The sequence below is a fragment of the Haliaeetus albicilla genome, chromosome 11, assembly GCF_947461875.1.
Source record: "Haliaeetus albicilla chromosome 11, bHalAlb1.1, whole genome shotgun sequence".
In the NCBI taxonomy this organism is placed as follows: domain Eukaryota; kingdom Metazoa; phylum Chordata; class Aves; order Accipitriformes; family Accipitridae; genus Haliaeetus; species Haliaeetus albicilla.
The window spans coordinates 31,737,513-31,752,206 of NC_091493.1; the positions used below are offsets into that span (position 1 = coordinate 31,737,513).

At 43.6% G+C, this 14,694-nt stretch overlaps 1 long non-coding RNA gene across 1 annotated transcript in view; it reads left to right on the forward strand.

Annotated features, from left to right (window-relative positions):
* LOC138687784 (uncharacterized) overlaps positions 1 to 13,858 on the forward strand; it is a 33,920-nt gene extending 20,062 nt beyond the window's left edge. Inside the window, exon 3 of the long non-coding RNA XR_011326903.1 lies at positions 13,201 to 13,858. This is a non-coding gene — a long non-coding RNA (uncharacterized lncRNA). The remainder of the gene's footprint in view (positions 1 to 13,200) is intronic.
* Positions 13,859 to 14,694: the final 836 nt, after the last annotated feature.

Here is a 14,694-nt window from a genome sequence, read left to right on the forward strand (position 1 = left end):
AGAGGTCTTAGGTCTGACTGAGGAAACCCTCTGGTCAGCACATGCAGCAATCCTCCCTCTCCATACACAAATAATCTTCCAGGGAAAGGCTTACAAACATGTTGAAATCAAGGCATTTAGCAAAAGCAAGATTCTGACTTTTTAGGACAGATGAGACTGTCTTGGGTACTTACCAAAGACATCATTGCTGCTATTTTATCTGCCGCCATGTTCAATCCCTACTCTACTCTCGTGGGAAGAGGATGTTTCATAGTTTAGAAGAGATATGTGAAAGTTTAGAGGGGTATTTTATGACTTAAAAAACATATGGTTACCAATCCAGCAAGGCTGAAACACCTCAATTGCCCTCTTGAAGGCACTTTGTCATGTGTTTACATATTAAGGATTCATGGCTTGTATTTGTAAGAAGCATATTTTCTCCTCTCTGCTGCACAGGGAGCAGAAGTTTCCACTTAACTTTGTGCAGTGATGCCCTGGTCATCTTCCAAAGTGGCAACAGTTAATTTAGAAACCAGCAGTGTACATGAGGAGCTGGAGTGGTGCCTTCCGCTGTGCCTGGCCCTGCATTGGTCAGTAAGGAAACTCTAGATGACTTCTGTGTCCAACTTTGTCATGCACTTGGAGTAATGGAAACTCTAACTAGATGAGGAAATCATTTATATTATCATTAGATGGGTCACACCTCGTTGCAGCTACAGAGTGTAACCACCACCACTCCTCTCACACAGCTGAGAGAAGTCAGTTGTGGACCAGTTGGTGGAAACAACAGGAATTCAGCCAAAACACAGACCTTTTGCTGCTGCACAGGCCTTTTGCTGCTGCACAGGCCTTTTGCTGCTGAATCAGGGGGGTGCAAACTTCACTGCCAGTGGTTTAGTGGAGGGGAGCATGTCTGTATTAGAGAACAAGACAGACAGAAAGAAACCCAGCAGCGCCGATATCTTCTCCTACTAATAACAGAAATAGAGAGAGCTTTCAGGCCAGATGCTGATGGAAAGGACTTGGTTTTGAGCTCATGAACTACCCTCTGTTCTTTTAATACCCCCTCTGTTTAGAGGACTGGGTTTTCAAATGTTCCTTAAAACTTTGTCATTCCTTCCTCCTCCCAAAGCAAACATCACAGGGAATTTTGCCTGGCCATTCAGATCAGAAACAACAAAAATGACGTGTTAATGGTGAGAACTGTACACATGTCTACAGATAACATCTGCAGTATGGTTTTACCCAGGATGGCCATTCCTGTATCTGATGTTGCAGTTCGCACCTAAGCCAAGATGCCACTGGCTTTCATTGGTCTTCTTGCTAAAATTTTTTGCTTCAGTGGGAATTTTGCTTAGGAAAAGACATCACTGCCAGTCCTTGAAAGTAAGACGAAATCCCATGGATCCTGTTTTATAGTTTGTGTTTAATGTTGTCACGTTAAACGTGAGAAAAATCTCTCCTATAATCTATCCCTGTATACACAGGATCCTCACACTACAGTCCTGGAAGATTTATGATTAGAAAAAAGAGACATTTTCTTAGTGGAAATGAGCTAAGGCAATAAACAAATAAAAAAGCTTTTATTAGAGAAGGATACATTTAGCAGGAAGTCTTGGAAATACTGATTTAATCTACTGTTCTGGAGGGATATTGCCAAATCTTGGATGGAGTGAAATTCATGCTGTTTTAATTCTCTGTTCAAAAATGCACATGCAGTAGCAGAAGTAGAGCAATTATCCCATCTAGCCAAAAGCCAGGTTTAGTTGAAAGAACCCTTCAGAGTTCTCAGTTTGTCCAGCAAATGGCCGAAAATATGATAAGCTTATCAGAAAGTGTAACCGAGGGCACGCGCACCTCTTAAAACTGCATTTTTTGGCTCGAAATCTCACAAAAACAGGCTTTTCTTGTGAGATCTTATCTGCTTCCCACTTCAGACTAAGTCAGAAAGATGATAGAGAAACAGTTTGTTTGGGCTGTAGTGGTGTTCCTGATGTCTGTAGAGATGCTCAAAGTATTTTGTCCATTATGACAAGTTTCCAAAATGTCTGTGTGCTGAGCATCCTGTAGCACTTTTATAATACAGCATATGTTTTGCTCCAATTCAGGGGAAAAAAGCTATTGAGGGAACAGAAGATTGTTGAGGTGTTAAGGTATTGAGAAACAAACTCCAAGCCCTGGAACAGCATCATTCATTTACTATCTTACTACAATTTTACTTCTACAGTCTGAAATCTTTGCATCCCCCAAAAAAGAAATCATTACTTGCTCAAAATGAAGCTTATTTATCATAGATGGGAGAAGTCATACTTCTGACCTCATTGATCAAAAATGACCACATTACTAGAGATATAGTGTTCAACTGTTGAGGGAAAGACTCATGACTGAAGAAAACTTCAGGCTTTCTCTGACTGAAACTTCACATAATTCATGGCCAGGAATTAACCAGACCCATTAAGGGTTGGTGTCAAGTTGAATGACAGCCATGCAAGCTGTTCAGTGCATGGACTGCCTTTTTGTAATGTATACTCTTAGCACAACGCCGTTCTGTTCCATGACTGAAGCTCCTAGATGCTATTACTGTGCATATACTGGTAAGAATTTAAATGCTAAGGCAAACAAATTAATCAGAAAACAGAAAAGATTGATTCTACATGCACTTCTTTTGTATTTGTCCCAAACTAATCAATTGCAATCAACTCTAGCAATATCAGCCCCTTGTATTCACCATGTGAAATTGATCTTAGAAATGGCTGGAATTGTTAAGTTTTGGCAATACTTGAAAATTTGAAATGCTGAAAAATGTCAATGAAATGTATTGCTGCTTTCCATTCAGTTTTCAGCCAGCTAAAGAATTGCTAGCCGTTTCTGGACAGAGGAGGGGAAATATTTTTGTTTCCCTTCCTCCATGCCCTGCTAAACTGTTTCCAGAGGATCAAGTTTGTTCAGAGAGGAACAGAAAACTGGTTGTCTTCTTACATTGGATTTAAGATGATCATTTTTCACATATTTCAGAAAGGAAGAAAGCATGCAGCAATAATCAACCTAGAAGAGCTCATTGTGATCATCTTCTCTGTTACTCACTGATCTAGTTCCAATTGCAAATAGAACATATATATTAGAAAACCACCTGACTTAGGTTTAGAAATTATTAGTGACAAAAATGAAGCAGAAACTTTGCTGACTTTTCCCAATACTGACTTAAAATTTACAATTTTAAACAAAACAATAAAAACAATACTGTTTAAAATTTATACCTGGCTTTAATCTGAAGTCATCTAACCACGAGTGTTATGGTCTTTTGCAGTACATCCCCCTGGCCTAGCAGTCTCAAGCTCACCTGCAGAAGCAGCAAGGAAGGGGAGTTCTTAAAAATTTAGTTACAGGCTTTAGTACCTTAAAATAAACTCAGATCAGCCTGTACGTGAGGTTGTTTTTTTCCTTTTTAAAAACCGATCACCACATTCCTACAGTTATCCAAACAACAGCCCATTATATAGTGAGCACTCAATGGTCCTTATGAGAGCTACACAAAAGGCTGATCTTTTCTAAGGCTTGTAAGAATTTATCATCACTGTCATCCTTAAATTTACTCTTCTATTGGAATTTCCTCCTTGTTTGACAACTGCTTTTTCCTTCCATCTATCACAATTTAGGGTGACTAATCAGGTTAGTCACAAACCCTTCAGAAATATACCCTCCAGAGCACTTTTTGTTTTAGCTTGGGGAGGAAAGCATTTCAATTTATAATATTTAACAGAAGCCTCTATGCAGTAGCCATGAGGATTTCTCTTTAGCTCAGATTTGCATATGTAAATTATCCAAACGACAGTTCAGTTCTCCCTTTATACAGCTGGATGAGATTTAAGGAAAGGAGAATGATCTGGAGATTGGAGGAGAAGGCAGCTCAGGAGATCTGTCTCTGCTCTGCTACAGCATCATTATATGACCTGCAGCACCATAAAGTTGATGTAATCAGCTAGACATTAATAGTCATTAATTAATTGGTTGGTAAGGTATACAGAACAATTATAATCAAGTTTGTTAAAAAGTACAGACAATTTCAGAGCTACTGTTCAGTGAAGGGAAGCAATGAAACTGCAAAGAACAACATTCATTTCACTTCTGAGACATCACAAGTGTAGAGGATACAGCTATAGTACCTGGGAATCTGGGCATCACCAAATTGTAGCAAAGGAGATGGGCACGAACCCCTGACCCAGTTCCTGACAAATGTTTGTCTAATGCATGGATTCCTAAAGACTTCTGCGTTTTTGTGGAGCACATCCTGGGGGGGACTGGTCTCAGGCAGATCTGAACAGTAGAAATCCCATTAGCCCTGGGCTAAAGCAGCTGTATGTGAAGCCCTGTGAGGAGTAATGCTAGGAGTTCACAAACTGGAAAAGGCTACAAATTAGTTGTGTAACCTATGCTTAAAGACCACAAATTCCCAACATAATGCATTTCTGGTCTTTGCTGTTCTAACAGGTAAAATACTTTTCCTAATGTCTAACCTGCATTTGAAGCTCATTATTTCTTGTCCTGCCCTTGGTGGCTGTGAGAAATAGCATGTTCCTTTTCTCTTTGCAGTTCTCTTTTACATATACGAAGAGTGAGTACCAAGAAATTGTTCTACAAATACATTTATCATAAGATGAAAAGAGAAAGGTAGCACCAGATGATACCAAGGGGGTGAAGTGTTTAAAGCCTTTTTTTGTATCAGTGTTCATTTAAAAGATCAGTTGAGAGCAGGAGGCTAACAGGATCGGAAATTGAATCGAAAAAGGATAGGAGTTCAGCACAGAATAAGGAAAGAAGTGAGAAAATTAGATAAGCTTCGTGTTTTATAATTGGCTGAACCTGATGAACTTCATCCTAGAATATTTTGAAAGTGGACTGAAATGATCTTAGATACCTGTGGTTATCTTTGAGAAGCCAGGAAAAGCTAAGCAAGATACCAGAAAACTGGAAAAGGGCAAACGTGGTACCTATCTTCATACAGAGGAAGAGGAAACAGAGGAACATGGGAATTACAGACCAGCTCATCTATATTTTCAGCTCCAGGAAATATCAAGCAATTTAGTTGTTTGGAAGCACCTGGGAAAAGGAAAGGAATAACAGCTGGTGTGGGTTTGTAAAGAAAAAATCATGTCATCTTATTTCCTTTAACACAGGAGTGGTGAACAGAAACGAAAGTTTGATTTTGTTTAGGAATTGACCATGGCTGATAAGACGATAGGCCTTAAACTGAAGAAAGTATGATTCAGAAAAAGCTGATAAGAAAATATTTTAGTAGTGACACTCATGAAGCAGTAAGCCAGGTTGCCTTGGGAGCTTGTAGACTGTGCACCAGCGGAGATCTCTATGAACAGGTCAAAGCAGTATCTATCAGGAGTGATTTAGATATTGCTGAGATTGTTTCAGGGCAGAGGAATGGATTGAATGACCTCCAAAGATCCCCCTTAGCCTTATTTTTCTGTGGTTGTCTCCCTTAAACCTCCTCTTCTCTAGACTGAATGAGCCTCATTCTTTCTGTCTCTCCTCGTATCTCCTGCTCCCCAGGCCTCTGATCACTCCTGTTTATCTCTCCTAAATGCTTTATAATTGCCACACTTTTCTTTCTTGTGGTGTGATCTTAAGAATTACCAGGTAGATGCTCTCAAATCCCCAGCATGTGCCAGAATGAGGGGAAGGGATGCAGGCTCTTCTGCACAGCCAGTTCTGTGAGCAAAACACCCAACTCATCTTTAGAGCAAAACCCACCACAACCTAACACTTCATAAAAAGTGGAATTTTTTTGTCATATCTCCTTGTTAGTTAATATAAAGCTACTCCTGCATTTCCTGCTTACCAGCTGAGGAAGAGATGTTTGAACACTCCAGTACTTTTGGAGATGTCTTATTCTCAGAAATTTCATATTTTAAGATAATGTCAGCATTCCTCTCTGCCCCAGTTTCCTGCTTTTTCAGCCTGAAGTGAAAGGAGTCCCAGCAATAATAAAGCTAAAAAAGTAAAGAGGGCATGAATTACTATATTCTTCTCATGGTACAATAATGGAGAAATGTCCCCATGTTAGGCGGGGGGAATGCATGTCACTGTTTCAATACTTAAGAATCAGAAGTGATTCACTGCACAGAGCAAAATAGCAGCTGTGTTCAGATCTCAGCCTTTCACTGGAGAGAAAGAATAGTTTTCACTCATAAAAACGAGTATGTGTCTTTATTCTGTCATGGGATAATGATGCACCTTGGGCCTGATCCAAAGCTCCCTGAAATTCGGAGAAAGACTCACATTGGCCTCTGTGCACCCTAAACCAAAGAGAAGAATCTTTCAGAGTGGGAAGAGCTTCCCCTTGCTCTTTTTTTCTGTCCGCGCTGGAGTCCCACACCACTGCTGGCCTGCCCTGTAAATAAAGACCACCAATAAATAAAATCTACAAGGCTGGCAAAAAGATATTTAAAGACACATCAGCAGTTTAGGCTGCAAATTTCAGTGCTCGCAGACACAATACGTGGTATAGATGTCCAAGGCGCAGCTCTCTGCCGTGCCATCCCTGCAGTAGGTGACAAGTACCCCAGCACCTCAGGGCCTCAGGGCCACCCACCTGCAGCAGCTCCATATGCACAACTGTTTGGGGGGGGGGGGAATATGGATGCTGTTCTGCAGCTTGCTGATCCATCAGAAAGCAGTAGCATCTCTTAGGAAGGTCAGGTTTTAATCACTAGCATCAGCCCATTCTTGAGGAAAACAACAGGAGCGGGAGAGAGGGCAGGATTGCGTCTTTTAGTGGCAGACTGCCCTGGATTGACCTAAAATTCGTCCTAAGACTGCACTTGTAGTCTATGTTGAGATTAAAACCAAATCACCTGCATTGTCTTGAATATCCCTAATCATAACATCAGAAACCTGTGTTATTTATCGCTACAGAACTATCACTGGGAGAACAAGGGTCTGTGACAGACCTTGCTTGTAATATACTGCAAGAAACTTCTGCCTTGGATTTTTCTTAAAAAAAAAGAAAAGAAAAAGAAAAAAAGAAAGCAAACTGTTCTTCTTGTCTAAGTGAAAAAGAAAAAATTGCTGCTTAGATCGTTTAAAGAAAAGAGACTAGTTCATTCTTTTCTATTAGGGAGAAAAGAAACCCTGTTCCACCAAAACTCTTTGAAGATTCATAGAGGCACTTCCAACTGCAGTCCAAGATGGCCTGGAAGAGGAAGACCTCCAGAAAGCTTTAGAGCAGTAGCCCTGTGACTGCATTACAGCATACCCTTGGCTTTTCTTTTTCCTCTGTTTTTTTCTTTAGCTATTCTCTTGCAGAAAAGTCACAGGAAAGAAAAGAAATGAAGAAACTGTAACAGCAACCTTCCCTCCCCCAACTCTACAGAAAGCCATCTCACCAGATAAAGAGCAGTCTTGGAAGGACTCTGTACTCTTCTGCCAGAAGCATTTGAAAAAACATTTGGGCTCCTGCAGAACAGGGTGCCTTTTCTGAATAGGTCTCTGCGCTGTGAAAGACAATTGATATTCTTCTTTTGGCCTCTTCCCCATGCAGCAGTGGTTTATAAAGGCAGAGAAACAGAGACAAGGATCAGATCTGAAACAGAGCGTTAAATATTTCACTTTCCTGTTAGCTGAGAAAATCAAGTATGACACCTCTCACCATCCAGGAGATTGCTTCTGGCTCTCTCTTGTTGTCTTGGGTTTGGGGTTACATCTCATGTTAAAAGGTTTGGGGCAAGGAGGTGATGAAATTAGAGGAAAAGTTGATCTGGAGGTCACCTGAAACAAATACCAAGGAGGGAGGTTGGTCTTATAGCTGGGATGTAAAGCCAGATTTGCGCTAGTGATTTTTCAGGTGATGGGCACCTCACTCCTTTCCCTGACTGTTGGGATCCTGAAACAGAAGGTACCCAAAGATGTCCAAAGCCTTCGTGCTTGTCTTGTTATTGTAAATGATGCGTGCAAGCTATGCTTGTATTGGCACCCAGCACTGTCCTGGCTTGCTACCGCATGTGTCTCACTCCCATGGCCTCTGCGTTGTCCTGAGTCACGGAATCCTGGGAGGTATCAGACTCGGTAGGTCAGGACTCAGCTAAGCAGCTGAAGGGAGGGTGTGCTTGCTGCCCAGCAGTTGTTCAATGGCTCATGCTTAGAGGGACCATTTTGGATATTAGCATCAAGGTGTCTGCATCACACAAACTGTTGCAACTGGAAATAGTTTTTATCCCATGCTGGAAGCAAAACAATGCCCAGACTGGTAGGGGCTATTCTGTGACACTGGGAAAAGAGGGCCAGATGAGACCAGCCACAGGTAGCTTACGCCCTGGAAGGAAAGACCTCCCATTGCACGGTGATCACCCCATCACCTTTCACAGTTATTAGCCTTTGATGGATAATTCACGTGACATTTGCAGAACTGAAGCCACGTTAGGGAGTCACACGGAGCTGTTCCAAAACATGGGAATGCCTCCTCTAATTTGCAAGAGGTGTCAGTTTTCTTTAAATTTGCCCCTCTCTTTCCAGCTGTGTGTGTGTGTGTAAGTGTCTGCAGGGGAAGGTGGGAAGCAGGTACAGCATGGACTTATTTTCCGCCCTTGAGATGTTGCCAACCCATTTCCTCTGAGGACTTTGGCAAATGTTCCTGCAGACTCTGTACTGTGAGAACAGGCTCTGCTTCCTCTGCTTTATGGCAGCAATGGCCTCTTATTTGGCTGCAGCTAGACTTTTTTATTACTGGAAATTATTGCATGGAGATGCTGGAGATCTAAGAAGGACGAAAACATAGGCTCTTGCTACCAGCCTGCATTTCTTTTGTTGCAATAGGCCTGGGCAAAGGGAGTTAGTAGTTTGCTGGCTAATTTGGCTTTAAGAATCTGCTGATCTCCTCTTGTGCATCCTCATGCCTATGCATCAAACCTTATGTTTAGTCCTCTGAACACACATATAAATAATACATGTGTGTGTGTCTGTGTACAAACACACACACACAGAGCAACATCTACATATATTGGAGGCTTGATTGAGTATTGCATGCTGCAGAAAAATGTATATTTTCTATGATCATAGACATTTCAAGGGAGCTTCATTGTGCTCTGCTCTAGGCCATGGCAGGGGGAAGGAGAGTAAGCGTATGGGTCAGACCCGCTTGGCCAGAGAAATTCATCTGGCTTGTGCGGCCATGGCGAATCACTCTGTCAAGCTGCTCCCCCATGGCCATGGCCCCTCTGGTCCCTCTCCTATTGTGTAATTAGAAATGTGTCAGACATGCAACCAAGTTCCCGTCATCTTAATCAGTAATTATCCACCTAGATCATGTGCTGGGACTGCTTCCCTACCCCTGTGATGGCCCTGCACAGCCTCATCCTGGGAGAAGGAGGCTGCATCTTGGTGATTAGAGAGGCAAGGGGTGAACCGTACAGGTTATCACATGCTTCCAAGAGTTTTCATGGTTTACCCTCACGGAAGGGTTGGTCCCTGCTCACCTAGATATGTTTCAGCCCAGTTCTGAGTCTGAAATCCAGAGGTAGCCACGTCTGAAGTATTTAATGTCAGTAAGAGACTTTCACAATGGTTTGACAAGATCATACAGCAGCACTGCTTTGAACTCTAGAAGATCAGTGCATAGGACTTACTTAAGAGAGAGATACATACATATATGTGTGTTTTACCTGAGAGGTTAAAGATTTTTCCTTTTTTTCACTGTGTAGAAAGATAACAAGTTTTGTTACTTCAATGGGAGGTTTGCAATTCACTTTTTTGCTCTCACAATACTGGTGATACCCCACCTTTCTAGATCACCTGAGAGAAGTCTTGGTAGTGTTTGCTTACGCTGGTCATTCCTTAGCACAGAAGTCCTTTCTCCCAAATGCTCATTAGGCATTTAAATGAAATAGTCCTGCCCAAACAAGCAAAAAGCTGTTAACTTGCTCACACTAGTTGTTCTAATCAAACCTCCCTTTTAGGGTTTGTTAATGTAAATCAAAGCCCGGGTCTGAACCCTGCCTCGCGTCATGTTCAAACTGCTAACGCAAGGCTGCCGTGTCCCAAGCTTCAAGGCCCCCGGCGTCCCCTCCAAGGAGAGGACGTCTGGCTCAGCTGGAAAGCCCGGCTCTGCTCTGTGGTGCAGTTCAAATGGAGATGAGGAGGAAGCTCCCAAGCACTCCTCAGCCATTGCTGCTTAGTTTGCACCAGGCTCCCACTTTGTCCGATGCTCCAGCCCTCCCCAGCACAGAGCAGACAGACAGAGGAGCTTTTGGCTGGAATCACAAGGTTGTGAAACGCTCGATGCCTTGACCTGTAACATGCGACTGTAAATTCCTCTGCTCTTGTTATGTTTTCCAGGGGTCACGGTCTTTAACAGTTTACTTAGTGGAGGAGGAGGAAAGAAACCCTTTGTATTTTTGAGCAGCGGACGATAGTTTCCCTCATCCTGGCAGCTGGCGCTGACACAGGGCTGTTCTTCAGGTGTTACTTTGATGGATGGTGCCCCCGACGCCCACGGAGCAGCAGGGGTGGTGGCAGCCTCCACTTACCCAGCTTTGGTTGAAGAAGAACCTGTGGAGTCCGCCCGAGCAGGACCCAGCACAGCTTTTCCAGTGTTTTCATTGCGTTTCAGACAGAGACTGAGCTTTGCTCCAGCCTAATTGCCGATGGCAATGGCCTGCTGAAGTGAACTTTTGCTGTGATGCAGCACACGCACAACCGAGTGCTTGCAGTGACAGGTCTGCGTTAGTACGAAATCCAGCAGCAGATTAAGCGAGGATGGAGTCCTAGGGCTAAAGACCTTTAGTATCTCCAGAGAGGGGAGGAGCAGATGCTATTTTATTGTTCTGTAAACCGTCTTTGCACAGCAAAGCAACCTGACACTGTGTGATCTCGGTGAGTCACGGCTCCCTGCTTCAGCCTGGGATGTTCCTACATCCATGATTATTTTGGTGCTCGGGGACACCACGGTGCTGAGATGGCTGCTTTGAGTCATGCTCCCACTACCAGCTCCTCTTTGGCTGGTGGCAGTGCAAGCCTGAACTCAGTGTTCCTAGAACTGGTAAAAATAGCACCAGGATGCTTCAAGTGTCCCTGACTGAGCCAGAGCTGAAAGCTCTCAGGCCAGTCAAACCTCCATCGGGGACAGAGAGGGGCTGACAACTGGATTTTACTCTGTGGCACTGTGGTTAAGAGGAGGAGAAGAGGGTTCAGACTTGCAATGGTGAAGACTCCAGGGCTTTCCATGCAAGCAATTCACCCTGTTGCCTCAAAAAATGTTGTCTTCTGGCAACAGCTTTGAGATTACAAGGAGCTGTGGCAGAGCCCAAAGTGACTGCTGGCAGCACTTGTTGTTCTGTGACTCCTGGGCTAGGAAATACATTGTGTGAAACTAAACTCCTTTCAGATGAGAGGAAACAGGAGCGTAGCCTGAGCATAGCCAAACATGACCCCCAAGCCTGCTCATGCAGTAACCCACATCCAACACATCTCACAGATTTGCTGTCAGGTCCTGATCCAAGGTCCATTGAAGAGAAGTCATTCAGTGTACTGCCATAGGTTTGGCACGTAAAGGACTTAAGCTTTTTTTTTTTTTTTTTACTATTTGCACTATTTTTTCCCCAGGAGAGGATAGTCCTGCCATGTTAGCATTTTGGCCAAAGAGCTAAGGACAAACACACTGCCTGTCATGTTCTGACACCACTTGTGTTCAGAGTATTTACCAAACTGGTTAACCCAGCCAGCATTAAAAGCTTAACAGAAAAAATTAGGAAGACAAAGATACACAATTTCCTCTGTGTGTGCCTGTATTATGGAAAACAAGGTGACACAAAAGGCACACATGTAGAATGGAGGTGAAGGCAAACTGCTAGACTTCTCCAAGGATCAAAATATTGATAAGATGAAGGTTTCATGTGCTTATATTTCACATGGAGGGTTGAAGTGAAAAAAAGAAAGTTTCTGGTGCAAACATATAAAAACCCTTCTTGGTTCCCATATCTCTTTTTCTGTGTCTTTAACCGCATGTCTTTCCACCTTTTTAATTTTAAAACGCATGTGGGTTAAGCCTAGAATTTCCTGTGGCTAAGAGGAATGGGGTCTGATTGATCGTAATAAGGGACAGTCTAAATGAAGTGTTTGGACTTGCCCCGGGCGCTTCTATCTGCAGGTGCTGGGAGCCCTTGCCAATGCGAATGACTTTTTGGAACACAAGTGATTATTTACTGCTGAACCAAGCCAAAGGCTATGCTTCTCCTTGCAGCTCACAGCCCTCGGTCTCCAACAGGAAATGTATTTAGTTTTCAAATCCCTCTCCGACCAAAAAGAAATTCCAGCAAAATAGCAATAAACATCCAGAGAGTCTTCTCTTCTGTAGGAAAAAAACATGAGCTTGGGTTTAAAATGAAATATCCTGTGACTAATCTATTCTAGGACCGGGATGGGGTCAGGTTGTTCTGTGTGGGAGTCAGCAAGAGGACCCGGGAGAAGGCTACCCTACCCCATTTGCCACCCACCCCCTTTTAGAAACTCCGATATCACCAACACGATGTTTTCAAACAACGATTGCAAAAGGGTTCACTGCTTGATCCTCCTCTTCTCAGTTTGTCATTGATTTCCCCCATCAAAATAGTTTGTGCAACGAATCCCAGCTGTATCGCTGGCACAGTGCTAGCCAGTAAATACAATCCAAATGTTAATTCTTTGGAGCTGAGAGCTCCGTGCCAAGAAATGAATAATCTGTGCGAGGCTAAACAAACAGTTTATTGACAGGGTGGGGTGGGGTGCAGGTGGGGGGTGGCTGGGCTGAGAAGCAGGCAAACCCGACCAGAAGGACATCAAAGCTGCTTCTGTCAGAAGACTCAGTCACATGTGATTTGTTTTCTCTTGCCACTAATTCAGTTACGTGTTAAACTACTAATATTCCCAGGCAACAGTGCGAGTGCTTTCCAGACCAAATGCAGCAGGCAGGAAAAGCAGATGTTTGCACCCTGTCCATCTGAATTTGCCCTCGTTGTCTTTTTCATCAGACGAGCGCGGTGGGTGCACTCAGGTCCAGAGATCCAGCAGCCAGGGAACTCGGTAGGTTCATCTCTGCTTTATAAATGGAGGAAACGAGGCAATTTGGAAGTGGCATTTCTCTGGCAGCTGATGGGAGTGTAGCAGTGCTATTCTACTGAAATTTAAATCGAAAGATTAAATTCCCTTTTTAAAACTGCCCCTTCTGCCTTTTTCTTCCAGGTTATCCAGGAGGTCAAGACCAGAAGCAGGATTAGAGCCTAAATCCCCCGAGTCCCAGGCCAGCTACAGTGCAGACCACTCATTGCAAATCCTACTGGACCCTGACCCCAGCTACGTTCTGTAGTAATCCACTTTGCATATTTTGGGCCAAAGCCAGGGCAGGATCCCAGGAATGCCGCCCAGCCATGTCTCATCCCTCTTCCAACCTGCTGCACCATTACGGCATGCTGTCTGGACTGGTTTTTTGGAGAGAAGGACTGGATTGCTCTTGAAGCCCAAACCCAGTAAAATACACAGACACAAATTTGAGTCTCAATTTTAAAAATAAAAGTTATGGTCCAAATTTACATGCTGGGAAATTATAGGAACAGGTCATTGGTTTCTATTCCACTCCTCAGCTGCGCTGAGAAGGTGGGTATCTCCTCTTTTCCATTCCTCCCCATGGCAAAGAGGGTCCCTCCCACCCGGCAGTGTGCCTGCGCTGGCAGTGTCCCTGTTGAAGACAGAGTCACCTCACGGGTGGACCTGCCCAGGCTCAGAGGAGATGGAGCCGTTCCCTGGCCACCAGCACAGCCCTTAACACCCAGCATCACACAGGCAGGGGAAGGCGAGGGCCCACAGCATGATGGTTTAATAAATAAAAGGCAGGAAAAGTCACCGGTGATGGGGTTGTGATGACAGGTTATGGAGTCTCATGCACGAGTAGTTAAGTCTGTCCGGGGTTAATCTAACTCAGATACCGATGTGGGCATTTAGATAGTGGATAACTCATGCTGTCATTAACCTGTCAGCATTACAGCAGGAAGATTATATCTTCACAAGAATATATTGATCTGGAAAGGGACGTGTTAGGCATGACCAAGCTTTTTCTATGCTGTCTTTTACCACCTGCTTTTCCCCTGATCAAAGATGTTTAACGTGTGTGGTCAGTGCAAGGAAAGCCATGTTTTCCTCTAGGCTGGAGAGTTGTATCTCTTTGTCCTCTTCCCATTATCTTGGGTGCAATCTAAATATCTGGTTACTTACACAGCCCCTTCTTTTCATGCTGATGAAGTAGTGAAGACAAGATAGTTGTCTCTGTATGTCTACTGCAGCCTTTTGCAGAGAGACTCGCACTTGCTGTGTGTGTCCTCCGAGCAGCTCAAAGGCAGGATGGCTCTGAACTGGAAGCTGAGTGCATAACATAGGACTTTGCTAGAGCTGGTAAGTCTCTTCTCAGCAGATGACTTACTGGCTTAAGGACTGCAGTGTGGTGAAGCAGATCCCCAGGTTTTGGATCTGAATGGGTTCCTCCAGATATTCAGACCTTGGCAAAAGTTTGTCAAGATGTGCTGCCTAGAGATGTATTCCAACACCTGGTTTCCTCCAAAACCCACCAGAAAATGACAGCTTACAGCCTCCATTTGGGGAAAGGCTCGACAACAGCGTGCAGTACACAAAGAGAGGACAAGAGTTACAGCCATAAATGTGTTGATATTTAAGTTCACTGAAAAG